The 27,304-nt window shown below is 40.1% G+C and overlaps 1 long non-coding RNA gene across 2 annotated transcripts in view; it reads right to left on the minus strand.

The window, feature by feature from the left end:
- Window positions 1-3,699: 3,699 nt before the first annotated feature.
- The window catches only part of LOC137096733 (uncharacterized), a 151,206-nt gene continuing 127,601 nt past the window's right edge, over window positions 3,700-27,304 (minus strand). Inside the window, exon 4 of one of the 2 annotated variants that reach the window (XR_010909686.1) lies at window positions 3,700-6,620. This is a non-coding gene — a long non-coding RNA (uncharacterized lncRNA). Of the gene's footprint in view, window positions 6,621-25,026; window positions 25,579-27,304 lie in introns of those variants that run through there. The other variant, XR_010909685.1, reaches the window with a different exon arrangement.

Below are 27,304 nucleotides of genomic sequence, written 5' to 3' on the forward strand. Positions count from 1 at the left end.
AAGACAGGGGAATGAGCCATAATGACCTCTTTGGTTGTTCCAATAAGTCTTGGGTGGAAAGACTGGAAATGTTTTTTTTATATTACTACTCTCAACATCTCCTATTCCCTAGCAACCTTAATAAGTTGACGAAGGCTTTCATGGACAGAATCACTGGGTTGCTGTGAGTTCTCCAGACTGTATGGCCATGTTCTAGAAGCATGACATTTACCCACATCTATGACAGGCAGCCTCAGAAATTGTGAGATCTGTTGGAAACTAGAAAGCCCACAGCAACCCATGGCCTTAAGAGTTACCCTCTGATTGTGAATTTAGGATTTTTCTTACTTATGGACCATTACTTGACTTCAAATTATGTAAAATAGATAAAAGGTGGGGGGCATTCAAATATTTTCAGGTGGCACCTGGGAAATCAAATTCAAATGGCAAGTCTGAATTAACTTTTCTTATGTTATTCATAGGCCTGAGGAGCTCACATTTCTTACAAAAACCTCCAATGCTATGGGTATGTCTTTTCTTTGGCTAGAATGGTGGATCCACTCTGGGTTTTAGTGTAAACTTGTGCTACCCAATGTCTGGCCCTATTTTGGTGATAGCATTCAACATTTTGGGTATCTCCTTTGAGCTGAGACTCAAAAGTGGAGAAGGTCCTATTCCGCTGACATGGAAGTCACCAGAATCACAATTAGAATGCTGTAGTGGTGAGCAGGTGGGTTTCAGTTTCATCAGTGAAGGGTTTCTACATATATAAATGAGTCATCTGCTCATTAGGAAAGTGAATGATCCAGTAGTGAGGATAACATCTAGTGAAAATAAATCTTGTACTAGCTGTACTAGTGGTTGCTATGGTGGATCCCCTCTCCCTCCAGTTTTCTTTGTGTCCTCATTTAGCCCAACCTTTTGAAGTTGGCCCTAGGTGTTTTGGCATTGTTGTGGGGAATGTTATCAGAGTTCACAGCAGTCTTTGCAAAGAGCTAAACAATAGAAGTCACAGAAATTAAGTAATAATAAATAGATAACCAGAAGCCAGCCCTTTACACAATCAATGCTCACTCATCAGTTTGAACAGTACCCTTTGTCCTATGATGATCCAGACAACTGTTTAAAAAGAGAGGCAACATTTATGATTCATCCAGGGTCGTGTGTCCTTGTAACCACTCTGTGAGCAAGAGATTAAAAGACATTGAAGAGGAAGATTGTTGCAAAGATGGGCATTCAAAAACTAGAAATTCTCTCGACTTTAACTTCAGAATAAGAACTACAAGTGGAGCCAGCAGCAGAATAATGGAGGAACACAACAATAATAACAAAAAAAACCCCTACTGTATCAAACCAAAGGATTTCCTGGTCCAACAGTGTGCTTTCCTGGCTTCTCTGCACTAGCTCGGAGTTTCTGACAACTTCCCCTATTAGTTATAAACTATTAGGAGCTCAAGCAAGTAGAATATTCTACTGCCATAATCCAATTTTCTATTTTTTTCCCCAGTGGATGTGCCAACATTCTTGGGACTGCTTGTTGTTTATGGGTTGAGTTTTTTTGTTGTTATTGCTCTCTATTGAGATTTAAAAAGCACCAGATCCCATGTGACCTTGGAAACTGGTTTGTCTTCCAACAATGGATGAATGTCTATCATTGGGTGGAAATTCAGCAATGGATACCATGTTCTGTAGAACAAGTTGGAATATTTTCAAGACTTGACTATTAAGTCTATATTAACCTGAACCTTACAGGTACTCCTAACTAGTATAGATCCACCGAATCAGCTGTCAAAGGATGAGACAGTGCTAATGTAAATCCCATTGATTTGGTGGATTTATTCTTGTGAAATTGACAATAGCATTTGGGCCACCAGCTTTGGTGAAGTCAGACATACTTGAGACTTCTTTTATGTGGTAAATTCTGGAATACCACTGCCTAAGGCAGGGGTCGGCAATCTGAAAACCTGGGGTTATATGCAACCCAAAAGTTATTTTTCCACTCCTGATCCCCTCTAAACTCTCTAGGTCAAATTGTCTTTTCTGGAAGCTTCTAGAAAGAGAATGTATTTATGTAACTGCCCTGAGTCCCTTTGGGGAGATTTTTTGTTTTTTATTCATTCAGTCGCTCCCGACTCTTTGTGACCTCATGGACCAGCCCACGTTGCAGTTAAACATAAAAAACCCAAGATGATGGCAACCAAACTGAATAATGACTGGCAAATAGAGGGAGAAATGTGGAAGCAGTGACAGATTTTGTATTTCTAGGTGCAAAAATTACTGCTAATACAGACTGCAGCCAGGAAATCAGAACATGTTTACTTCTTGGGAGGAGAGCAATGACCAATATCGATAAAATAGTGAAGAGTAGAGACATCACACTGGCAACAAAGGTCCACATAGTTAAAGCAATTGTATTCCCTGTAGCAGGCATGTAGCCGGGGGGGGGGGGGGGGGGGGGGGGGCTTGAGAGGCTTCAGCTCCCTGAAATTCTCAGGATGGTCTGCGAGAAGGCCTTACTGGTACATTATTTAAGCTGTTATGTTTATTCATATCATGATCTAATCACCATGCTCAATATATCCCATATGCATGGGGCTATTGGGATAATGATACAAAAGGTTTGCTAGGGTAGATCCTCAGCTCCCCCCCCCCCCCCCGAATCAAACTCAGCACCCCCAAATCAAAATCCTGGCTACAGGCCTGCCCAGTAGTAATCTAGTAACCCATGGATGCGAGAGCTGGACCATAAGGAAGGCTGAGCAAAGGAAGATATGCACTTTTGAACTGTGGTGTTGGAGGAAAATTCTGAGAGTGTCTTAGATTGCAAGAAGATCACACCAGTCCATACTCCAGGAAATAAAGCCTAACTGCTCACTGAAGGGAAGGATATTAGAGGCAATGATGAAGTACTTTGTCTACATCATGAGAAGACAGGAAAGCTTGGAGAAGTGCTGGCTTTAGCCTATAAAGCCCTAAACGATTCTGGCCCAGCTTATGTATCCAAATGTATCTCTCCTTATGAACCATCTAGGAATTTAAGATCAGCTGAGGAGGCCCTGCTCTCGATCCCATTTTCCTTGCAAGTGCGCCTGGCGGGGATGAGAGACAGGGCCTTCTCAGTGGTGGCCTCTTAGCTGTGGAACTCCCTCCCTAGGGACATTAGATTGCCCTTCTGTCCTTCCGAAAAAGAGTAAAAACTTGGCTTTTTGAACAAGCATTTGGAAGTGCAGCGGAATAGGTAATTATGAAATAGGAAGAATGAACATGGAATGGCTGGACAATGCTGCTGGATAATGATTTTAACAGGACGACATTGGTGATTATATGTTTTTTAATGGTTTATATATGCTTTTACAATATTGAGTTGAATGTTTTTAACTGTACTTTTATGAATGTATAACACTAAAATTGCTATTTCTGTGAGCTGCCTTGAGTAGTCGCAAGGCTCAGAAAGGCGGACTACAACTGCCGTAAATAATAAATAAATAAATAAATAAATAAATTATGATGATGAGGAAAATGGAAGTAAGAAAGAAGAGGGGCCAAGATAAGGCACTATATAAATAAAAATGATGATGATGATTAGCTGCACCCCAATAATAATAATAATAATAATAATACTAATAATAATAATAATAATGTATTTCTTTACTTTTCTGTTGACATGGGATCCACAGTATATATTTACATTTAAATATGTTGCAGAAGTTCCCTGTGCCATTCATCTTTAAATGGGAAAACCCCAATGTTTTTTCTTCCAGAAATAGCAGTGGATGTCTGATCACTGTAGGAGAATGTTTAATTCCTCAGCGGTTCCCAAGACAGAAGATTGGTCTCCGTGACACATCCTGGAGTAACATAAAGGCAGCCACTACACACAGCCCCTACTTCACTACCTATATCAAATTCAACCCATAATTTAGTGGTGAAATTCCATAGGGTAACCTAGGAAAGCAGTACATATACAAAGGCTTTTGGGTGATAGTGAATCTCATCTATAGACCAGTTTGCCAGCCCTAATCTAAAGTACCAAAAAAAAAAAACCCTTTAAGACAGTTTGCTATATTTTTGCTTCCATCAGGAGTCCCAGTTCTAGAATGTGCGAAGTACGCCATACAGAGTATATTTTTTCTATTGGCCTCCCCACTTTTGGGTGGTGTAGATTTGAATTCCAGCATCCCTTATCTTTCAGATGTAGCACCACTGGAAGAGATCTTGTAATAACAATGTTTTGGTGTGTTGACTAAATTTCAGTCGTGAATTCATACAGATCATGTGACAGCTATCCATTGTATTTGCTCTTCTAGGAACATTTGCCAAATGCAAGAAGCCTGGATAGCTCAAGGCCAAACAGACGACAAAGCCTTGCATTCTTTTAAAAATCTGTTTGCAATTGAAAAACATCCCTGTGAAATAGAGCTATGTGAAATAATTACAACCTTTGTAAACAGCCAGCACTTATACGCCTTTATCAGTGTAGCACTATAATGGTTCTTAATATGTATCTGTCTGTCTGTCTGTCTATCTGTCTTATCATACTACATGTCATAAGATTAGACAATGTGCTTCAAGGGGCACAGTGTTAAATTTCAAACAATACTGTGAAGTGCAGTTAACCCTCACACAACAGACAATCTCTATCTATTTCCTATCTACCCTGTCTGGCTATCTATCTATCACTATCTATCTGCCTATCTTCCTATCTATTTGTCTATCTAACCCTCCATTGCTTGAATTTCTGAAGCCACTGAAAATGCCAGTGTTCTGCGCGATGTTGGTGAAGAGTGCAATATACAGCCATAAGACACAAGATGGAATCAAAATAAAATAGGAGATACAATGGAAATCATGCATCTTGTACTCTGAGACAGTTCCTTGCCCCAATGAATTCCACTCGTCTGGCAATGGAAAGGGGGCCAACCTGCTGAAAACATGTCACATCTGCTCCCCTTGCATTGTGTGTCCCCAAAATCATCATAACACATTTTTGTCCTGATATTTATCATGGTTGAAATTTTAAAAATCCTCAGTGGTAAAGATCAATAGATGTTAAAAACTTTTTTACCCCTGTTTTTTTAAATTTGCAAAAAAGAAGCACCATTGCATATCACTACTAGGTGAGATTTGGGAATTATTTATTACAGTGCAGGTAACAATGGTGTAGGTCTAACTCTGTGTGGAGTCTGCCTGAGTCCAGGTTACCTATGGAACTGCCTCCTGCTGTATTCCATCCATATGGGGAATATGCATTTATTGTATATGGTCTTTTCAGCTAATGGTTTAACTGATATGTGTTATGTATTTTAACCGATTGTATATGGTGTATTTGAATATGTTGTTGTTCCCTAACTCCATCCATGGAGAGAGGTGGGTAGGAAATTATCATCATCATCATCATCATCATCATCATGATTCAGATGCATTTAAATATCACATTCTATTGCACAGGTAATGAGTGAAACTAATAATGGTTTTCCTATCCCAGAACCTCTTCAGATGGTGCCAGATGAGATTTTTCATATTTATTCTGTCTCAATCATAAAATTTTATCTATTTAATTTTGTTTATTTATTTATTTACGATATTTCTATCACACCTTTCTCAAGCCCGAAGGTTATTCAAGGTGGCTTACAAATTGGCAGCAATTTGATGCCATAACAATCCACAATATACAATTAAAACATTTAAAACAGCATTATAAAATCAATATAAAATCAATACAATACAAAAAAAATCTGCCTAAATGACGTTGTCTGGAATTGAATAGTTCCTACTATGTAACATAACTTATTTGTCTGTATCTATGAAATAGAAATCCTAAGAAGACCAGCTACTGAAATCTGAAGTTGCATAATGAGACACCACTGAATTGCTGAACTTGCTGACTGAAAAGGTTGGCAGTTCGAATCCGGGTAGCAGGGTGAGCTCTTAGTGTTAGCCGCAGCTTCTGCCAACCTAGCAGTTCAAAAACATGCAAATGTGAGCAGATCAATAGGTACTGCTTCTGCAGGAAGGTAATGGCGCTCCATGCTGTCATGTTGCACATGATCTTGGAGGTATCTACAGATAACGCCAGTTCTTCAGCTTAGAAAAGGAGATGAGCACCACCACCACCCCAGTCGGACATGACTAGACTTAATGTCAGGGGAAATCTTTACCTAATCATAAAATTGTATCAATGTGTGTAATTATCTGCTCAAATGACATTGTCTGGAATCCTATAGTTCCTGCTATGTAACATAACTTATTTTATGTATCTATGTAGTAGAAATCCTAAGACCAGTTATTGAATTCTGAAGTTGCATACCTAGCAACCTCCAGGGGTGCCCAATGTACATTGGGCACTGTACCATATTGGCTACAATATATGTTGGTGCCAATGCCAATTGATTGCTGTATTGGCTCTGGTATCATAGAATAATCATAGAATAACAGAGTTGGGCCATCTAGTCCAGCCCCTTGCTATGTAGGTAAATAACAGCAATTATCTACTGAATATGGGCATTTTGAACTACCCAATTCTCATCCTCACCAATGTAAGTCCAGTTGCAGAGATATAATTCCCATATAGAATTCTTATCAACATCTTCCATTTTCAACCCAATCAAGTCTTCTCACCACTTTTTACATAATTTGTATTTCTGCAAGAGAGAAAGAGAAATCAATTTAGAAAAAAAAAGTTAGAGCTCAGTAACTGAATACATACCAGATCTCTTCCTCATGCTGAGATGCTAGCTCATTCCCCCACCCACTTTATTTATTTAACTTAAACACATTCATGTAATGGATGTAGAACTCCCATTCAGTTAGCCCGGTTCTTGATATCTTTATAGTTTTGATGCAGCAGTAGTGTTATTGTTAATGATGTTTTAATTTATTTTAGTATTTTTTTTAAATGGCCAGGTTTCCCGATCAACTGTGTTTCTACCATAGTTATGAAGCGACATAGTGCCTCCCAGCACAGCCACTTCAAGCCCACTTACTGCACATAAACTGCTTAATCAATTGGGTTCTGTTCTCCTGTCAATCAGGAAGCAAGTAACTGACTTTCCATCATTCAATGATCAGTTTCCATTGTGACAAGCAGAAACAGGGCCCCTGTTGCAACTCTCTCTTGCATAGAGATGTCTTGAAGGAAGGGTGTGTGGGAACAGCAGTAAACTGCTTCCTGATCAACAGGGAAACAGACTTTCATTGGGGAGTCTCCCAGTGGGGATTGAGGAACTTTCATGGTATCTATGTTTACCCTAAACTAGAGAAAACATTGAGATCTCAAATACAGATCAATCACAAATGCATAAATCTAAGTTACACATGCTTGACTATTCTAGATTCTTCCCATTGTTATGTAACTCTTTTAAACCTTCATAAGAATTTAAATTCATAATTTTGAAATTACTATAAGCCATTGTAAATCCCATTTTAGGATAAAGTTGGGCTATTAAATAAATAAATAAGGACCACAGGCAATGCTATCTGGGTCAAAGCTGCAATCCTAAGGTCATTTTCTTGGAAATAAGTTCCAGCGAAATCAATGTTAGACGCTGATACATCAATATATGCTCACACATCAACTCATTTAGGAGTTCAGTGTATGTACTTGTATCCATCAACCATTCTGGCACCAGTAAGAGTGCATCAAGGAGATGGTGCTGAGAAAAGAATGGAGAAGTGTGCTGTGGCTGCTGTGATCAACAGTTGATCTGGCTACTTTGTCACTCTCCCTCTTCCAGACATTACTGCTTGATGGCTTCCATGTTAGTTCAGCAGGGAAAGCATTTCAAGTTTCATTCCAAATTTTAAGTGAGCTATCCAAGGTGCTGAGGCCTAACCTGCAAACAGGCTCAGCACTTTGGACAGCTCCTTGGAGTTTGGAGCAAGTCTCAGAAGGAATTCAGTTCTCCCTTGACATAGAATCCAAGCTCTCCTTGGTTCCAGCAATCTTCAACAAGATTGTTTGGTATATTCTTTTCATTCTATAGTTAAATTAATTATAGCCAATATGATTCACAATGAAAAATAAACACTTCTTCTAAACATAATCAAACAAAGATGAAGAGGCTTGAGATTTTAATTGTGGCTCTTTCTGCTAATTTATGTTGAATTCCTAATGATATTCTTAACAGAGGTTGCAGGCATCTTCTGTTACAGCACTGAAATGCTGCCCTTCATCATTACATTTCACATCACATTCTGGTTTTGATCAAGGAAAGTGTGGGACTGCCTTTAAAACAATTTATTTTAGCTCTTCTGAAGAGCTTTCCTACATTATGCATAATGTTTTCTCTGTCTATTCCTTGTTATGTCAGTAGAGTTTTAGCAAGAAATTATTAAATTCATGCACAAGTCAAAATAAAATAGTTTGGCCTGCAAAAGCAGTCCATATAATCAGAAAAATGAGTGGACACAATTGAACCTGAAACCATAGAATATTGGTTTTATTCTGTATCATGAACTGATGTTATCACAACAATAATACTTTTGGTGCACGTATAGGTGCACATCAACCTGTCTAGACTGCTTGCTGTCCAAAGCTACCTTGAACATAAGGCTGCTCCCTTTTCCTTTGCTTCCAGAACAACCAGCATTGCATCAAATGTCACTCTTAAGGTGAGAAGCTTTGTGGAAGGTACTACTGGATGCCTCCTTCTGAAAGGCCTGAGAAAGTCTATGCACAGGCATGTAATCAGGTTAGCCCCCTCCCTCCTGACCTTTAGGAGACAGCTAAAGACAGGGCTGTGGAACCAAGCATTTGGCCCATCATAGAAATAATTAAAGTTAAACTGAAAGTTGAAAGTGCAATGACCCAGGACTGTTTACAGACAATTACTATGTCTTTGTGTGATATGTGATGTAATATTATGTGAGGTGTTTAATAATGTTTAATGTTTTATCAGGGGAGGATCAATTTTGATGCTTTATACTGGCCTCTTGTTTAGTACTGCATATGTTATCCATGGGATGCCAGCCTATATGTATTCAGCACATAGACAGTTCATGGTGTAAACTGGTTCTTAGGAGCAATTCGGGTGTGCTGTGGTTTTTAACTTTTTAAACTTTGAATTTGTTTTAATGTTTTGTAACTGGGAATTTTTTTAATACTGTTCAGATTTAATCTTGTTTTATGTGTTTATATATTTATATATTTTAAATTGTTATGCTGATGCTTTTATGTTAAGCCATTTTGGATCCCCTTTGGGGGAGATAAAGCAGGGTATAAATAAATATTATAATATTAATATTAATAATAATCCGCTGTAAATTACATTGCATATGTAGCTTCCATCTCGGCCAGGCCAAATACCAAGTGTGTTAGAACAGGAGTTGGAAACTTATAGAATCAGTGTCATAGAATCTTAGAGCTGGAACAATCATAAGGTCATCTAATCCAATAATCTACCACGCATGACTACATACTCCTGAAAGATGCTCATCAAACCTCTGTTTAAAGATCTCCAAAGATGGAGAGTTCATCACTTTCTATTTCACTGTCTAACAGCTCTTACAATAAAAAGACATTCTTCTCCATGTTTACCCTTTTCTTATAATTTGAATTCATTGGTCCACGCTATAGTCTCTGGTGCACCAGAAAACAAACATGAACCATCTTCTACATAACGATTCACCTTTCAGTGTTGGTTTTCTTCGTGTTAAAGATTCCCTTCTCCATGAGTTGTTCTTTACAAGGCTTATTTGTAGGCCTTTGACCATTGTGGTCACCCTTCTCCAAGCATGTTCCAGCTTGAAGATATTCTCTGGATACCATATTGCAAGTGATGTCTGACCAAAGCAAAATTGAGTGGCACTAACTTTGGTACCAGAACCCCCTGTGGATACCAAAAGTTCTGGATGCTCAACCCCCATTTTATAGAATGGCATAATAAAGTGTAATTCATCCCTTATATAAAATGGTGAACACCTCAAACAAGTGTTGGAGAAAATCTAGGGATCTGTGAAATGGTGGAATCCTACCACAGGGTATGCCTACACCTCAGCATACTACTTTGCACATTGCAAAATCAAAGTTTGTTTTCTGGAATTCATTTCCAAATATTTTCAAACATGTTTGTTTGAATTCATGGGTGCAAAACCCATAGAAAAAAGGGTCAACTGCATCTCTTCCTTTACTTCCATGTCTATACCTATCTATTGTATTTTAATGCAGTTATTTAGACATTAGAATCTGTTTAGGATATTGTCTTAAAAGTTCAAATTCATATAGTAGCTGTGCTTGTTTGTTTTTCATTTCTGGTCCCCCCCCCCCCCATCTGATTCTCTGGAACAGCCTTCCTCCTCCTGTTGTTGTTGTTGTTGCTGCTGCTGCTGTTTGTATCCAGCTCTTATTTTTGTGATTGAGGTGCAATACAGCTTTTTAAAGTAGGGAAACAAAGCCTTAATGAGATGTGAATTAAGATATCTGAAACCTTCTTTTTCCACTGTGTAGACATAGGAATCATTTTAATTCCATCATTATCTAGTGTTTATAGGGGTACTTCAAAAGTTTAGTTGATAGTTAATTTAAGATTTCTGACAGATCACAATAGACTAATTAAACAGAATTAAGGTAAAATGGAAAGAAAATGAATCAAGTAATACAATGCATTGTGTAGTATTTTCCTCTCTTTTGAAGGCATTTGTGGTAATGTTATACTGTTTGGATTCACATGAAAGAAAGACACTTTGATTATATATTTCTGTTGTAAAATCCTTTGAAATTTGCTGACTAGCTCTGGCTTCCAGCTTTTACTGAACCTATTTCAGTGAATCTTGCAATACAACACTCAGAGCAGTAAATCTTTAAGGGCCCTAAAGACAATTGCATTGTATTCCGGGATGGCTTGCAGGCTTATGTGTTGGCTTTCCACAAACAGTTTTGCCTTCAGTCGCTATTTCTTAATGATCTTGCTAAGATATTGCTCCCTTGGTATCAGGCTCAGTTTTTTGTGAGTAAATTGAAACCCTGAAGTAGAGAAGAACCTACTAAAAGAGCATAAAGTAGCTTGCACATTTTATTTAAAAACACCCTTGATATGTCTATTATTAGCAATGGTCACGATCTATCAAACTGAAGTGCACGTGCTTAACTCTCTCCCATTGAAATCATGAGGCCAAAGCTGTTCAAATTTGGTTGACTCAAGCCTGCTGCTAGAACAATTTCATATGCCTCAATAGAAGGGAAGATGCAGAGTGTTGGAGGGGTAACATTTTTGAGTTTACTTTTGTAGAGCAAAACAAAAGGAAATGCCCCTAAAACATCTAGTAATAAAGACAGGAAAGGGCTGTATTAGAAACATTATGGTGTGCTTTGTTTTTAATTTGTAAGTATCATCTGGGAGATCATTCAAAAGTTATATTCCCCATGTGTTCTGAAATAATGATACATTTTGGAAAGGCATGACCTTGTCAGAGATCATAAACTTTTGGAAAACCACTGGTCACATAACCTTTATGAAAATTGCATTCATAACCATTTAGGAAAACCGGGAATCTCCTGGGAAGAGTTAAAAACTCACTTGAGTCAACCTTCTCCTTAGTGGTAAATATCCATTAGTATTCATGCAAGGCAAATAGGTTACATGCCCCCATGTATGCCACCCCGAGTCCTTTTGGGGAGATGGAGGTGGGATACAAAAATAAAGTTATTATTTTACTGACAGAATAACACAGTATGACACAGCAAATGAAATATACATGCTGGATTTTGTATCACAAAATAACAAGTCAAACACTTCCCAAGCGTTTAGGACTGTGTGATGTATTTTTGAATGATGCACACAGATCCAAGTAAGGTGGCCTTTTGCAGCTGACAGATCATGATTTTGTCGATGTTTATTGTTTTCAAATGCCGGCTGGGATTGCACCCAGTGTGTCGATTACCACTGGGACCACCTGTATTCAGGCATGTAGCCCGGGGGGGGGGGGGGGGCTTGAGGGGCTTCAGCCCCCCCCCCCCCAAAATTCTCATGGTGGTTCGCGAAAAGGCCTTACTGGTGCATTATTTAAACTGTAATGTTTATTCATATCATGATCTGATCACCATACTCAATATATCCCATATGCTTGGGGGTATTGGGGTAATGATACAAAAGGTTTGCTAGGCTAGACCCTCTTTCACTCAGACTCAGCCCCCCCCCCCCCCCCCGAAAAGAAATTACCCCCCCCCCCCCCGAAACGAAATCCTGGCTACGGGCCTGCCTGTATTGGTTTATGCCAGAGCCTTTGCAGTTCGATTTTGAGGTCCTGATAATGGCTGAGGTTTTCCTGTTGTTTTTCATCAATTAAACTGTCACCTGGTATGGCAACATCAATAATCCAAAAAATTTTCTTCTCCACAATCATGGTGTCTTTTTGTGTTCCAAAGCTTTGTCAGTCTGGATTTGAAAGTCCCACAGTATTTTTGCGTGTTCATTTACCACTACCTTTGCAGGTTTATGATCCCACCAGTTCTTTACTATTGGCAGATGGTAATTGTGACATAACTTCCAATGAATCATTTGGGCCACATAGTTTTGCCTCTGTTTGTAGTCTATCTGTGCAATTTTATTGAAGCAGCTGAGGATATGATCAGCCCCCTACCATGACAAGGTGGCACCCATCGGGGGGGGGGGGGGTGTTGTTATTTGTTGTTGTTGTTGTTGTTGTTGTTCTCAGATGTTAAACTGAAATCCTAGATCTCTATGTCTCTGTTGGGGACATAGATATGTCAATGCACAAAAACTATATATGTAGAAGAATTTCAGAAGTGTTATTTCAGTTGCCCAAAAAAGTCTGCTCTTTCTTGAAACATCTTTGTTTAAACCATGCTCTCAAGAGGCCAAAAATAAGTAAACTTCTTTAAAAGCAACATTGTTGGTTTACTCACAAATGTCATCTATTCAGCATACAGGTACTTTGCTTATCAGACCTGTTACAGATAGATTTGAAGTAGTTTCTATGTGCAGATAACACTAGCCATCTTTTAAAAAATCTTAACAGTCCAAAGTCTAAAGTATCTCTCCAGTCTGAGAGTCTAATAGAGTCTCTTCTCTAAAGCATTCTGTTTCTACAGACTTTGAAACTGTACTGTATTGCTTCTGATGCAAACACACTAACTTCTAAAATGGAGCCTGAGTCTGAACAATCCCAAACCTGATCACATGGTCTGCAGCCCCTCTCACAACAAAGAGTTAAAGAAAACTGCACACCAATACACACCCATACAATATGGTAAGCAATAAGAAATATATACATTACAAATAACTAGTATAGGAGGCTTAAAGAAGATTTCTGTTTCCAACAATACAATTCTATCCTTTTAACCAACTCATCATTCTAGCACTTCATTCTTCTGACTATGTAGATTCAGGCTATGTTCAGTTGAAATGATATACATTACTTGCTATCTTTGTTTGAAGGATGGGTAACAAATAAGTTAAAAGATAACTATGGTGGGCTCTTGATATGCTATTGGGTTTGTTTCCAGGACCTCCCATGGATTTAAAATCTGTGGATTCCCCATTCCTATTGCATACAATGATGTAGTAAAATGGTGCTCCTTATACAAAGTGACAAAATCAAAGTTTGCTTTTTGGAATATTGTTGGGGAGGGGGAGGATAATTTCAAGCCATGTACAGTTGGCTCTATAAATGCAGAATCAATGCATACAAAGGACTGACTGTACTTTCCAGGAAAAAAAAGATGGAGGAAAAGAAGCCGAAGTTAGATCTGGAATCAGTTTTTGTGTTCTGTTCTTGGTCTGGCAGTACAATTCTAACAGTAATTTTAGATGACACGATTTGGTCATTATTATCATGTTTAATGAGTCCAAAATCATACAGAGATCATTTTATCTTCTCTACACATTTTAAAACTTGAATGGATCCAGTGGAAGAAAATGTATTTCTGGCAGAGTAATGCAAGTTCTGTTCACTGAATCTATGATTCCCTTTCTGTGTGTGTGGATGAGTGTATCAGCCAGATGGCTGTGTATGCCATCAAATGATAATAAAAGTGACAAATACAGACAGTGCAGGAACAGAGATAACCACAAAAATATGCTGTTGCTGGAGATGGAAGAAACCGAAGGTGGAAAATGAGAATTAAGTTCCTTTCTGGACAAATCAAGTTTGTGCACTTTTCCACAAGACTGTATTAACGAATGTAGAGGAGGAAATATGGATCCTAGCAAGTGGTGGGGCATCTTCAAGGTTAATTAATTTCCTATATTATAGGGCCCATTTGAATACTACAAACTGGTGTTGGTTGTCTTCAGATATGTGTAGGCCAGGGCAATCACGTGGGAGACAATCTTACGCATATTCACCATTTTATAACACTGCACTGTTATAGTGCTATATTCCACTTTAACTCTCATTTCAAAATTATTGGAATACTGGGGTTTGTAGTTTAGTGAGGTCTCTTTGGCTGAGAAAACAAAATCCTCTTCCGTAAACTGAAAATTCCAGGATTGCCATGGCAGCTAACATGGAATAAAGCACTATAACAGAGTAGTCTACATCCAGAGAGTACTATGGACTCAAACAATGTTGGATCAGGACCAAACTTGGCATGAATATTCAATATACCCAAATGTGAGCACTGGTGGAGTTTGGGGAAAATAGACCTTGACATTTGGGAGTTGTAGTTGCTGGGATTTATAGTTCACCTACAATTAAAGAGCATTCTGAAGCCCACCAATGATAGAATTGGGCCAAACTTCCCACATAGAACCCCCATGACTAACAGAAAATACTGTGCTTTCTGATGGTCTTTGCCAATCCCTCTGATCACCCCCCTCGTGACCTCCCACGGGTCCCAACTCCCAGGTTGAGAAATGCTGAGTGAGTGTGTTTTAACAGGTTTAAATTACATTTAATTGTTTTAATTACACTTTTAACTTTCATATGAGGTTAATTTTTAGTAATGTTTGCTTGATCAGTTGTAAGTTGCTGTCTTTGACGTTATCCTGAACTGGGGAAAAGTCAGTGTGTAGATAAATATGAGAAGGAGGATTATTCTAATAATATCTGCAAAACAACACCCATCTGGACACTTCTCTAGGGCTGATATGGACTTATTTTTGGTAATAAATGTTTACTAATAAATTTACTGTAAATTGCAGTTGAATAAGAACTATGTAGACAATCCAATATAGCTACAACATTGCAACATATTCCATAATTTAGTTTTCTTAAGTTGGGTTTATAAGTGCAAACGTTGACTTCGCAGTTATTGTAATGACATTGTGTCCCAACAAGAAAACAATCCGCTTCTGCATTTTCCTCATGAATAGAAGTAAAGTTGATTTTTTTAAAATAACTAGATAAAATGTAAAGGAATAATAACTTATACACATATACATACAGATAAACAAATTAAACCATCAGGCCTAATGTTTTTCCTTATTTAGGATAAGTTTCTTCTTCTGTTTCACTTTTTGTGGTCTTTGGGGTAGGTTAGACTGGGCCCCCTCCCCTGCATTCTCTCCCATCTCCCTGGTAACAAACCCCACTCGCTCCCATTCTAAACCTCTAACTCCTGGCCTTTCCTGCATAAGGTTCACTTGACAGGCAATAAGAACTGAACATGTGTGAAACAAAATGTGTGAAGTCTCTTAGGTGATACAGAATACCAAATCCCACATTTTAGACAACTACCAATGTACTATATCCTAGCACAACAAAATAAACTCTTTCCCAAAGATGATACACAACTGTAGAAGCTAATTGGTGTATATAATCCTCACAAAGTCAATGCAGGAAGACATATACAATTCTTGTTAAACTGCTAGATACTATTCATCAAATTATAACAAATTATAACTATAAATAAGCAACTTCTTGGTTATTCCACCTTAGAGTTGAGATGGGCCATCCTCATTTTAACCTCTCCTACCCTGCCATTGTTCAAACTGAACCATTTTTGAAGATAAACTATGTCTCTCTTACCTTCAATGTTTACAGCTCAATGTGATTAATCAGATTGATCTGTAATGTATGTTTAGTGGCTTTATAATATGTAAGTAAAGAGAACTATTGCTTTTTTCAGTTGGACATGCTGTCAGAGTGTATGGTAAAGAAATTTCTCTAAAATGGCAGAAAACTTAAAAGGAAGCTCTTGGACAGTTGTGATCAAAGGTTGGAGAAACTACTACTGTTGCTTCCATCATTTTAATGTGATGGCTGCTGCTCCCAGAATTCACCAGTCAGCATGGAGTATATTTAGTTGTGCCCATCAATATTGCAATTCAAAAAAGGTAACCAAATCTTTCAAGGAGATGTCCAATGGTTAATAATATTTGGCTGTTTCTAGCTCTTTTAATTTGTATTTGTCCTTTCAAACTCCGTGTTTTTCCCCATTTTTCCTTTTGTATTTCACAGAGAAGAAACAAAGGAAGCACTTGGATATAGCTCACATTTATTGCTTTTGTGTATTTACTCAGTGAGAGAGCCACAAACAATAAACAGGCACAGACATTTGAATGCCCACCCACATTTATTTCGTGACAATCAAAGCAACAGATTTCTGATTGTATTTGCATGCCAGCAGTTCATATTCAATACCTTGAAAGTGATACATCAGGGCAAAGAACCTCTGGTGCTCCATATGTTGATGAACTACTTCACTCATCACGTCTCACTATTGTCCATGTTGGATAGAGTTTATAGAACTGGAATTCAAAAAACATCTGGAAGACCTCAGGTTATCCAGCTTTGTGATACAAGACACCACCCACATTCTTCAAAGTTTAATATGAAGGTTAGGCGGGTTGAATACGGGAATGATAGTTGCAATCCACAGCTAAGTATGCCTACTTGAAACTCATTCAAATGAATGGTTCATGACCATTTTACTTAGCACAGGGCTGCAGCCACCCAAATCCCTTTCAGAATAATTCAAGTTACCAATGGTCTACCTTTCTATCAAATTGTCTCTGAAGAACATAAGCTCATATTCAGTTGGAGTGATTTGAAAGGGTCAAAGAACCTTAGCAGAGATAATGTAATTTTCTATTGAAGTAGTGTGCGGAGGGGAGAATCTTTAAAAATCAGAAGTAGGCAGGAGCAAGAATATGTGGGGCTAATTCTTTTAAAGCATTGTTGAAGTTGGCTCAACATAGCCTTTTGCTATGCATTTTTATTTCAGAATCACTATATACAATGAGGTAAAATAAATGATGTGGGGGTGAAACTGTAGCAGAAGAGGAGACCTTTTACCACTTTTTAGTCATTAGCAGCAAAGGAGAGGAACTTACTAAGTAGGACACCAGTGAAAGATATATGTGAGAAAATAGCTTTGCATTTCTCAGTGGTAATAGTCCTGTAGATATGCAAAATTCAACATTGTATAAGGATCATGTGTGCAGTTGTGTGGTGACACTGATTCAGTTTCAGAATCACTATGTACAATGAGTTAAAATAATGATTCAGGAGTGAGAGTGTAACAAAAGAGGAGATATTTTACCACTTTTTAGTCATTAGCAGCAAAGGAGAGAATCTTACTAAGTAGGACACCAGTGAAAGATACATGTGAGGCAATAGCTTTGCATTTCTCACTGGCAATAGTCCTGTAAGGTAAAGGTTTTCCCCTGACATTAAGTCCAATCATATCCAACTTACTGGGTTGGTGCTCATCTCCATTTCTCAGCCGAAGAGCCGGCGTTGTCTGTAGACACCTCCAAGGTCATGTGGCCAGCATGCCTGCATGGAGCGCCGTTACCTTCCCACCGAAGTGGTTCCTATTGATCTACCCACATTTACATGTTTCCAAACTGCTAGGTTGGCAGAACTTGGGGCTGACAGTGGAAGCTCATGCCGCTCCCCTGATTCAAACTTGCAATCTTTTGCTCAACAAGTTTAGCAGCTCAGTGGTTTAACCCACTGCGCCAGTGGAGGCGCCTGTAGCTATGCCCTGTAGCTATATAAAATTCAAAGTTGTATAAGGATCGTGTGTGCAGTTGTATGGGGACACTGATTCAGTTTGAAGCCCAATTCAGTGATTTGGATCTGGGCCCAATTCAGTCTTAAGATCTAGAGCAAATCTGATCTGATCAGAAATATGGATCCTATTGATGTGCACTGGTAAACTAAAGTGGCTGTAATTTGTTCAGTATATTCATGTATTTAAACAAACTTTAAAGACAAGATTAATCTTAAGATAGGACTAACACTATCATATTTCTGAAAATTAGCTTTAGAGGATGCTCTACTAGTCGCCTGCAAAGTTTCACTTTGTTACTTTGTGTTTTTTTAAATTAAAGCTGTAAACTCTACATGATTTGTTTTGCCTGGTGCTGTACCTTTAGTAGAGGTTCATTCTACAGCATGTCCCAGTCTTTTCTATAGTTGAAGAACTGCACCAGCAAAAACAGAACCTATGGGGCAGTCGTGCTTGACAAAAAAAAAAAACCTAGAAGCAAAGAGTTTTTTTGATGCTGGAGGAAGAATGGCAAGCATAGTCATTTATGTCTGTTAAATTTTAGTTATTATCAGATGATATGATAATGATATAATGAGAATTTTCTTGAGAAGGTTGCTGTTGTGTACTTTCAAGTCATTTCCCACTGCGGTGGCTCTCAAATGAACCTTCTTTGGGCAAGTTGCATCTGATTTCCTCTGAGTCTGAGAAGTTGTGACCTGCCCAAAATCTCCCAATGGCTTCCTGCAGCTAAATGAGAATGTGAATTGTGGTCTCTAGAATCATAGTCCAATGCACAAACTAATACATTATTTTTGCATTATTCTATCAGCAGTCAATTGGTGAGATCCAATAGCATAAAAAATTAGGAAACTAATGCGATGATGCTTTGCAAGTTGATGAGATCCTCTTGGTGATCCTCTTGGTCTGCCTTTTATGACATTTGGTCTCCCTTAAGCCATTTGATGGTTTGAGATACTGCTGGAAATTTTCAACTCATGGCTCATGCTTTCCCGGCCCTATCTCTTTTGCCTACTTGCATCCTGTTTGGAGGTAGGAGAAGATATTGAGAACTTCTGCTGTCAGGGGATTCAGCAGCCCTTAGGGCAACCTTTCTGTGCCCCGAGCAAAAGTACTGGGTCCTACGTCTTAAGACCATTTAGCTCTTCTCATTTGCTGCCTACAGTGAAGGTAAATAGTACCCTTTGGATCCATTCCTACCTAAAAGTGATCTGAGGCCATATTCCATGTAGGACAATGTCATCAGAGGAATGGACGTCTGAGAAGGCATTTACATGTGAGGGGATTCTTGCTGCTGCTGCTCAGCTACTAGATTCCTATTAACTAAATAAAGGCCTCAGCGACCTCTTGAGAGAGGTCTCTGACCTCCTCCAGCAGTGTGTTCTGTTCGGTCTCTTCAGTCACCAAACTAGGGTTACTTTGACAGACTGTTACCAAACTAATGCTACCTCTTGCTTGCCTCTGCTATTTAGGAAGATTAAGTACTCTTCTCACAGTAGAAGCAGGAAGCTTTCACTCTCACTATGGCCTTTTGTCCAGGCCTGCCAACATTGCTTCTACTGGACTGTATTAGTCCCATTGGGGATGAAAAACCATATCCTTCTAGCAGTCTGCCATGGTGGTTTCAAAAGACTAGCTCAAAGCCTACAAGTTATGCTGCTGCATGATATAGCAGGTCTTTCTCACTGACACATTCTTGTTGTATCTTCACATTTGCCGACTGACATAGATGCCTCATTCTGCTTAATGGTATGGCAAAGCCTAAAAGAAATGCCAGGAGTTTGATCCAATAGCTTTGTGAGTTGTATCCAGCCAATAGGCCAGCAGTTCACCACCTTTACTACAAAATCTTGATTTGTTGCAGTGAGAAGGAAGACAGAAAGGGTGCAGCACCTAGGATCAAAATAAGAAGCCCTCTTCAACCCAGTGGTCAAGATTCATTAAAAATATTGAAGATCACATTTCAGGGGTGGTCAGGGCTGAAAACAAAAAGGATGAGACCAAAAGTACCAGTGTATTTTATTGTAGAGCTCTTGTTGCAAGTATCTAAGCCTGAGGAGGCACATTTCAGAATGGAAACAAACCCATTTTGAGTTGATAAACTATAAACTCCAGGATATTCATTCATTAATTCATTCATTATTTTATTATTTATTTTATTTATTTCCAACATTTCTATCCTGCCCTTCTCAACCCCCGAGGGGGGACTCAGAGCGGCTTACACAGGCAACAATTTGATGCCACAATGTACAAAACAATTATAACAGATATAAAAACAATTTAAAACAGTGAATAAAACAGTAAATTAAAAACAATTTAAAACATTATTATCAACCATATAACCATTTCCAGTCCAGTTCAACCTCCAAAGTGCTGTCATGCCTGCTGTCCAAAGGCCTGGTCCCAGAACCATGATTTCAGGATTTTCCTAAAAGAAAGGCGGGATGAAGCTGACCTAATCTCACTGGGGAGCAAGTTCCACAGACGGGGGGTGATGACCAAGAAGGCCCTGGTCCCTTGTCCCCACCAAATGCGTTTGCGAAGCTGGTAGGGCCGAGAGCAGGGCCTCCCTGGACGATCTTAGGATACGAGGTGGAATGTAAAGGGAGATACATTCAGACATAATGACAAGGGGAGAACACAGCACCCTGGAACATCCCAGAGGTCTGTGATTTTCTACCCTGGGCCTAGCGAGTCATTTCACAGACTTGAAGTTGAAGAAGCTCTTGGTTTATCTGTATGTGTATGTGCTTTCAAGTTGCTTGGTAACCTAAAGCGACTCCATGAGTTTCAAAAGGTTTTCTTAGTCATAAGAAATAATCAGGTCTGAGTCTTCTTAGCTTCCAAGATCAGATGCAATCTCATACTTTTCCCAGAATAGTAAATACAGGCTTGTTTACATTTAATTGTGCCAGTTTTGTTTGAAAATTTTTGTCTTCTAAGAGATGCAGACAACTTAACCTAAAAAAACAAACCTCTTAAAGGGCATTGAAATTTCCATGAGATTTCCATTTTAAAATTACATAGTGAAAAGCATGCTACCTTAAGGAGTAACTTTAATATCACTTTATGGTATTAAAGAAAGCTATTTATTTCTTGAAAGGGAGGAAAAGAGTTAAATTTAGTAGAAAATGCAAGTAGGGCCTTTCCTGAGGACAACAGGGATCTAGCAATTGAGAAGAAATGACATCGAGTTCTCAATCCAGTGAAGATCAACTGGTGATTAATTTGTGACAAAACCATATTTCTGCTTTTCCTATTTTGTCCAGGACACAAGAAATGCATTCTTTAATTAGTGCATGAAGTCCAACATGGAATATTGAACCTCTGAATGTCTCTAGTTAACTATTCCATAAGAAATCCACAATTTTCTCAAATGTATGTCCCTCAGGTGTGCTATATCATAGATTCCATCATCCCCATGAAAGATTACTACTATCACATCAGCTCTAGATTGTTAAATTTGGTTTCTGGGGCAAGCAGATGGCGACTATTGGATGGCATATTTTCTGTATCGGAAACTAGAGCTGAACACATCTGAAAGTCACCAGTAGGAGAAGGCTTGTGTATTAGGATGTAGCGCATGTTTTTCATTATTTTAAAACACTTTTTAAAGGCCCTTCATTCTCCAGGATTGAAATTTAGCAAGATAAACTTTCATCCTACTCTTTCCATGAGAATAGTTCTTGCTTGCTGAGCCTTTTACCTCTCTTTGTATTGTTATCACTTACTTCGGTCTCTTTCTCTTTCTAATATGACATCTGATACTGCACTACAGCTGAGGATGAGGGCTTTGGATTATTAATGATCATATCATACAAAATTACAAAAAAAGTCTTGCTGAACACTTGATTCACTTTGTTTTAGAGCCACATGGGAGGGATTTCATATCTGTAACAACTGACTCTATCTCTAAGTTAGGATCATGGCTTTGAAAAGTTTCTTGCTTTGACTGTATGGCCACTGAAGTACACTAGGAATCCCACTGGAATCCCACTAACAGTTGCAGATAAAGAACACTTTTCTGAGCTGTGTTAAGACTACAACTTGATTCCTAAATAAATGTATAAACCAAAGAATAAATAATTTTATTCACATATTGCTCATAAAGAAAAAGAAAATAACAACTATAAATAAACTATTTGTGTTATACAGTATAAGGGAGCCACTATTGTATAGCGGTTTGAGTGCTGCACTAAGAAAGCACACTGGGTGGCCTTGGGCAAGTCACACTCTCTCAGCCTCACAGGAAAGAAATATCAACTCCCCTGAACAAACCTTGCTAGAAGTTTCCCTTGTTGTTGTTTTATATCTACAGGTCATTTCTGAATCATGCCAACCCTAAGTTAAATCTATCACAGGGTCTTCTTGGCAAGATTTGGTCACAATAACGTTGCCATTTCCTTCCTCTGAGCCTGAGAGAGAATAACTAGCCCGGTGTCACTCAATAGATTTTTCATCTTATGCTCACCATACATTGAAAACACATAATTACTACAACAGCAACAACCAACAATTTTATCTTACACTAGCTAAAAGACCACATATATTTATCAAGACCCACAGTTGAGGTCTTTCTTGTAATCCCATCACTATTAGCAACATGTTTCATGAGAATACAGCAGGCCTGGCAAAACCTGGGCCCTCCAGGTGTTTTGGACTTTAACTCTCACCATTCCTAACAGTCTCAAAAAGGGGCCTGAGGCTGTTAGGAATGGTGGGAGTTGAAGTCCAAAACACCTTGAGGACCCAAGTTTGCCCATGCCTGGGATACAGGAAAGGGTCTTCTTATTGTCTGCTCCCGAGGTGGAGAACCTTCTCCCAAAAGCAGTCAAAGACATGTTTGTTTGCCTCTTCCCTTATGGAGCAAAGGGGGCTTTTAATGAAATGTTCTGTGCTTTTCTTCTTTCTTAATAGGGCAGCATGGTAACAGTCTGCAGTTACCTGTGACTTGTTAGTGGATTATTCAAAAAATATAACATTAAAGGTTGCCACATTTGCAGTCACAGCCCAAAAGATCAGATCTAAATTAGTAAAGTCCACAGCAGAGGCTAGAAATGGAGATAGTTTGGGATGATACAAATCAGACATTATTATTATCATGTCACTGCTATATAATTTTAAAGAGCCAGTATATGGAATAAGTTGTAATGATTATATTGGAAAGTGCTTATTGTACTTTTAAAGGTTGTATATTATTTGATGTCATAGCCTATGGCTGTTACAATAAACAATTCATTCATTCCTTTCTGAATATATATAACTTGTACTTTTATTAACTTTTTTTAAAAAAACCGTCTTGTATGATAAACTTTTCACTGCATTTTGTCTTAATTTTTCATAAACCTGCTTGGGATCCTGTGCTTAGGCAAAGATTGAATATAAATAAAATAAAATAAGATACAGGCGTCTTTTAAAAATGCCTAGAAAGAGCAAAGCAGTCTAGAACCCTGGGAACATCAAGCTGACATGGATATTCTTTAAAAACCGGAACAGAGACATGCAGAATGACTGACAGATGCAGAGAGATGTAATATCTAGGAATGCATCTACATCGCAAACATAATATGGGTTGAACCCACTTCAACTGCCATGGCTCAATGCTAAGTCATTGGGGTTGTGGTTTTATCAGGTGCTTAGCCTTCTCTGTCAAAACGTGCTGGTGCCTCACCAAACTGCACCAGTGTTCCATAGCACTGAACCATGGTAGTTCAGAATTAAACTGTGTTAATTCTGCAGTGCAGATTCACCCCACGAGATAAATCAATCAACAACATTATACACAGAGATAAAGCATAAGGGATGCGAAAGGGAGGTTTCTTGCAGCAGTTTGTTTCTGGTTGCAGTGGGCCTCGGTGATCCTCTGGAGTCTGATTCCAGGATGATGCATGGACGTGCAAATCTGTGGCTGCTCAAGTCCCATTATATACAATGGCATAATAAAAGTTGGGGGGGGGTATTATTGGGGAGGGGGGTTTTCAAGCTAGGAATGGTTGTTGAATTCATGGATATGGAAGACTGACTGTACTTTCACATGAGGAGGAGGAGGAGGAGGAGGAGGAGGAGGAGGAGGAGGAGGAGGAGGAGGAGGAGGAGGAGGAGGAAAATGATGATGGATTTTGGTTTGCTTCCTTCCCTTTTTCTCAAGCCCTGGAGTCTGCTGTTCATCATGCTGCCTTCGCATTCCAAGGATGTGCAAGAGACTCTCTCTCTCTCTTCCTCTCTCTCTCTCTCTCTCTCTCTCTCTCTATTCCTCCCATTTCACTCTCTCTCTCTTCCCCCCTCCCTTGCCCTACCCCTCCTTTCTTTCTCTATCTCTCCCTTTCACCCACTCCATCCCACTATTTCCTTCGCCATCGCACTTCCCCTTCTATCTCTTTCTCTCTCTTTCCCTTGAAGCCAGTGATGTGGGTGTGCTCTCCCATCTCTCCTTCCTTCCTTCTTTGCCTCCCTCCTTTTCTCTTTCTCTTTCTCTCTTTCCTTCCCCTCCCTCCCCTTCTCTCTCTCTCTCCTCTCTCTCTTCCTCCCCCTTTCTCTTTCTTCCTCCCTTTCCCCCTCCCTCTTCCTATCTCTCTTTGTCTCTCTCTTCCTCGCTCCTTTTTTCTTTCTCTCGCTCTCTTTCCCTCTTTCTCTCTCTGTCTCTATCTTTTCCCTTGCTCTTTCTTCCCCCTCTCTCGTTCTATCTCTCTTCCCTTGCTCTCTCTTCCTCTTTTCTCGTTTCTGTCTGTTTTTCTCTCTGTCTCTATCTCTTCCTCACTCCTTTTCTCTTTCGCTCCCTCTCTCTTTCCCTCTCCCTTCCTCCCTTCCTCCCTTTCTTTCTGTCTCTTTCCTCTTGCTCTCTCTTCCCCCTTTTCCTTCTTTCTGTCTGTTTTTCTGTCTCTGTCGCTCTCTTTCTCAGTCCTCTTCCATTTCTCTCGCTCTTTTTTACCCTTTCTCTTTCTCTCTCCCTTTCCTTCTGTCTCTCTGCCATTTCTCTTTCTCCTCCCTCTTTCTGTCTGTCTCTCAGTCTCTCTGTCTCTCAGTCTCTCTCTTCCTCTTTCACTCCTTTTCCCTCTCTTTCCCTCTCTCTCTCTTCCTCCCTCCCTTCCTTTCTCACTCTGTCTCTCTCCCCCCCCCCCTTCATCCCTCATTCATTTTCCCTCTCTTTCCCGCTCCTTTTCTCCCTCCCTCGACGTGATGTTTTGCAATGCTGACATTGATGTAGCAACGGCCGGTCGGAGGCAGCAACGCGGCTGCAGCTGAGCTTGGCTTTGAAAGGCGGAGGACAATGGGAGCCTCTGTTCTCCTTCCTTCTCTCTCTCTCTCCTTCCCTCCCTCCTTCCCTCTCTCTCTGTCTCTCTCGGTGGCTTCGCCTTTCCCGGCTCTTTTGCATCGTCTGTTCTGCCTGATTGCCCAGCCGGGGTTGGCCGGGGGGCCAAGGCATTGTTCCCAGGTCCCTCCGCCATGGCAGGGATGGCAAGGTCCAGGTGAAGGGAGAGGAAGAGCCTTCGCAGCCCCGAAGCCCACAGCCCCTGGGAACTGGCAGAGGCCGAGCGAGCGGGGGCAGAAATCCAGGCCTGGACGGGGAGCTTTCCAGCCACCTTGAAGCAGTTTCCAGGAGGAGAAAAGGAGAGGCGAAGACTCTGCCCTGTGCTTTCCAAGTTGAAAAGGAAAGCCCGATCCAAATCCTCTTCCTGTCACGCCTGTGCCAAAAAAACAAAAACAAAACATGCCCACTCCCACGTGAAAGGCTTGCAAATCGCAGAGCAAAGCGGGCACCAAGCTGTCAATACCACTGCCTCGGAAAGTGATGGGAGTTTTGAGACAGAAATTGGGCAGGCAGGGCAGCAATTCGCATTAGGCAGAGTGGGTTCTGTGTGGGAAGTTTGGCCTAATTCTATCGTTGGTGGGGTTCAGAATGCGCTTTGATTGTGGGTGAACTATCAATCCCAGCAACTACAATTCCCAAATGACAAAATCAGCCCCTCGCCAACCCTAGCTCTCCCAATTCGTCTATCGCAGGCTTGGGCCAACTTGAGCCCTCCAGGTGTTTTGGACTCCAACTCCCACCATTCCTTTACAGCCTCAGGCCCCTTCCTTTTCCGCTTAAGCGGCTGAGGGGGGAAAGGAAAGGGCCTGAGGCTGTTAGGAATGGTGGGAGTTGGAGTCCAAATCACCTGGAGGGCCCAAGTTGGCCCAGGCCTGCTGTAGCGTGGTCCCGAAGCCTCCTCCCTCCTCCCTCCCTCCCTCCCTCCTTTCCCTCGGGTTTCAAGCGAGGCGGGTGGGGCCGAAGTGTCCCGGGAGTGTGTGGACTTTCGCGGCCGTGTGTTTACGGATCTTTCCCGAGGCGCTTATCTCGGGGACGATCGAACGATTAATACAGCCGCAGGTTTCCAGATAAGTGATTGTGATGGAGATGGTTGGCGAGAAAATAGACAATTATCCGCTGTTAGCTTTACATAAAGATCGCATTAACTTGAATTAGTTATCAGACAAAAGAACATCAGAAAGCGGCACCTTTCCTGCCAAGGCAACGGCGCGGGCGAAAGGCGGGGGGGGGGGGGGGGGGGAGATGCGCGCGCGCGTGCACGTTTGAAAGGGCGGGTGGGCGCGCACACGCTTCGCTCTGATTTGCTCCGAGGAAAAGTTGAAAAGCGAGTTGGAAGGAGGGAGCACTCCGAATCCGGTTTGGGTTTGGTTCCAGGGGGGCAGTGGATACCAAAATCCGCGGATGCTCAACTCCTATGATGAAATCTATCTTCTATATAAATAAAAATGTAATGTTCGTTTGTGGGATTAACAGAACTCAAAAACCACTGGACGAATTGACACCAAATTTGGACACAAGACACCTAGCAACCTAATGTATGTCCTTCACTAAAAAAAATTGATTTTGTCATTTGAGAGTTATTGTTGCTGGGATTTATAGTTCACCTACAATCAAAGAGCATTTTGAACCCCACCAACGATGGAATTGACCCAAACTTGGCACACAGTTTTCCTATGACCAACAAAAAATACTGGAAAGGTTTGATGGGCACTGACCTTGAATTTTGGAGTTATAGTTCACCTACATCCAGAGATCACTGTGGACTCTAGCAATGATGGATCTGGACCAAACTCTCCACGAATACTCAATATGCCCAAATGTGAACACTGGTGGACTTTGAGGAAAATAAAATCTTGACATTTGAGAGTTGTAGTTGTTGGGATTTATAGTTCACCTACAATCACAGAGCATTCTGAACCCCACCAACGATAGAATTGGGCCAAACCTCCCACACAGAACCCCCATGTGGGCCACAGCAACGCATGGCAGGGGACGGCTAGTATAAATAAAAATGTAACCTTCGTTTTTGGGATTAACATAACTCAAAAAACACTGGGCGAATTGACATCAGGCCGACGAGTGACCATCACTCATAAAAA

This window comes from Anolis sagrei, chromosome 3, assembly GCF_037176765.1.
Source record: "Anolis sagrei isolate rAnoSag1 chromosome 3, rAnoSag1.mat, whole genome shotgun sequence".
Classification (NCBI taxonomy): Eukaryota; Metazoa; Chordata; class Lepidosauria; order Squamata; family Dactyloidae; genus Anolis; species Anolis sagrei.